Source organism: Hyaena hyaena, unplaced genomic scaffold (genome assembly GCF_003009895.1).
Source record: "Hyaena hyaena isolate Hyena2069 unplaced genomic scaffold, ASM300989v1 scaffold_122, whole genome shotgun sequence".
NCBI lineage: Eukaryota > Metazoa > Chordata > Mammalia > Carnivora > Hyaenidae > Hyaena > Hyaena hyaena.
Window position 1 is genome coordinate 3,454,244 of NW_024080754.1, and position 2,602 is coordinate 3,456,845.

Consider the following 2,602-nt stretch of genomic DNA (forward strand, 5'->3'; position numbering starts at 1 on the left):
CAGGAGGTAAATTTTCAGAACATATGTTCAGGAGTTTTCTGTAAGAATGCAGCATCGATTTGATTAAAAACAATAGAAGGAAGGACAGACATAAAAAATCTTTGAAGAACAGAAGAATGAGTCTGGTCTAAATTTGTTTATAGGCTAGTTGTTTGGAAGTGGGAATGCAGTTTCCATTTCTTACACATCCTTTAAAATGGCTAGAACAACTCCTAGATTAGGTCAGCCAAGCATACCCCCAAGTGGCTGACGTACACACAGGATCGTTTCTGTGGGGAAGACACATTCAGCTTTCCAGTTTGATTACCAGGGACATGGTCAACAAAATGGAAAGACAACCTGCAGAATGGGAGAAAATATTTGCAAACCATACAGTTAATTTTGTACATGGTGTGAGGGAGGGGGTCCAACTTTACTCTTTTGCATCCAGTTTTCCAACACTATTTGTGGAAAAGATTATTGTTTGTATGTGTGTATTTTTAAAGTATAATCTCCATTTTATTTTAGTTTTTGCACAGAACAGTTTTGCTTCAGTCCTTAAAGACTTAGCTCCTTACATGGGCTTTGGTGGAGGTCATGGGGCAGCACTTGTGGGTCTAAATCAGGGTGAGGTCCTTCTGTGCTTCACAAGAGTGATTCCTAACTACTTTGCTGTGAATGGCACAACTCACACAGTAATGTAGTTTCATATATAGCTTAAGAAGTATATAGGCGTCAAAGACACTTCAGAAATGTCCTTGATGGGGTAAGCCTCCACTATGTTTGGAATAATGAACTTCCTAATGGCCTTTTCCTTGCGCACACAATGGGGACAGTTGGTTCAGCGAACAGGTTGCATTTGGCCGTGGCCCTTTCTGACATAACCATTATTCCTTCTTTTCTTGGTCATCTTGGAAGCAAGGACCCGACATAGTGAAAAGATTATTATTGATCCATTGAGTTATGCCAGTACCACATTGTCTTTACTAGTGTATTATTGTAGCTTTGTAATAAGTTTTGAAACTGGGAAGTCTAAATCCTATAAGTTTCCAAATCTTTTAGAAGATTGCTTTGAATATTCTGTTTCCATGAGTTTCCATATAAAGTTTAGCCTGTCAGTTTCTTCAAAAAATAGCAGCTGGGACTTTGAGAGGGTATGAGTTGAATGCACAGATCAAGTTGTGGAATATTGCCATCTTAACAATAGTGCCTTCAGATCCATGAATACGGGATGTTTTTCCATTTATTTAGATCTTCTTTAATTTCTTTCAATGACATTTTGTAGATTTTCAGTATATAAATCTTGGGCTTTAAATAAGTTTATTTCTATTTTTGTTTTGCTCTTGTAAATAGAATTATTTTCTTGATTATATTTTTGGATTATTCTCGCTTTTTCCTTTAATTCTTTAAACATGGTTTCCTTTAGTTTATTCGGTGATTTAAAGTCTTTGTTTAAAAAGTCTGAAGTCTTGGGGCGCCTGGGTGGCTTGACTCAGTTAAGCATCCGACTTTTGCTTAGGTCATGATCTCGCGGTTCGTGGGTTCGAGCCCCACATCAGGCTCTGTGCTGACTGCCAGCTCAGAGCCTGGAGCCTATTTCAGAGTCTGTGTCTCCCTCTTGCTCTGACCCTCCTGCTCACACTGTCTCTCTCTTTCTCTCTCTCCGAGAAAAAAAAAAAAGTCCGAAGTCTGGACATTGTTAGGGAGAATTGTCTGGTTTTTTTTTTCTTTTGCATGGGGTATACATTCCTGCTTCATTGTGTGTATCATATTTTCCTGTTGAAAAAATATTGTTCTGTTTTAAACAAGATATTGTGGCAACTCTGGAAATGAGATGCTTTCCCTAGGCTTTGTTGTTACTGTTTTTTGTTGTTGTTGCTGCTGTTAATATTATTGTTGTTTGTTGATTCATCAGTTTAGTGACTTTCTTGCAGTCTTTCTGTAAAGTCTGTGTTCTTTGTCATAAGTGACTGTTGAAGTCTCTGCCTGGTTACTTAGTGGTCAGCTAATGATTAGCTAGAGATTTCCCCAAGTTCTTTGAACTAACTCTCCCAGCCTTTGTGTGTTGGGATCTAACAGCTCTGTCTTAGCTTGTTTGGAGCCTCAAAGCAGGCTGGAGAGGAGAGATTAGGACCTTCTTAGGCCTTTTCTGTGTATGCATGTGGTCTTCTAGATTTCCAAGAATGTGTGTGAGCTTTCAGAGTCCTTTATGGACCTCCCATTGCCCTGTTGTTCTTTTTTAAGTGTTTTGATTAGCCCCACTCAGTAACCTCATCTCATATAGCTGCAGTATGAAACAACTGCCACTGATTTTTTTTCAAAGCCCCTAAAATTAGGGATGTTGGTACAGAGTATGTTTTGAGTCAGGTCAAATAAAGACAAGTTCCAAGAAGGCGGATTTTCAATAAGCGGCCATATTGGTCAAATGTTGACAATTATGGGGCTTTGGGGAAGTTCCAAACCCATTTCTCTCCAGCTAGATTGCTGGTTCGCACAGCTATCCCGTTGTGAATCTCTTGGTCCTCAAAGGGAGAGGAGGATGGTTCTTACCAAGATTTAGCCATTTTTCTTGACAAACATGACTTGGAATTTTGTAATTTTTTAGTTAATTTCCAGAATACAG

At 38.9% G+C, this 2,602-nt stretch overlaps 1 pseudogene; it reads right to left on the minus strand.

Moving 5' to 3' along the window:
- Window positions 1–553: 553 nt before the first annotated feature.
- On the minus strand, window positions 554–889 carry LOC120235141 (annotated as a pseudogene).
- Between the last annotated feature and the right edge of the window lie 1,713 nt (window positions 890–2,602).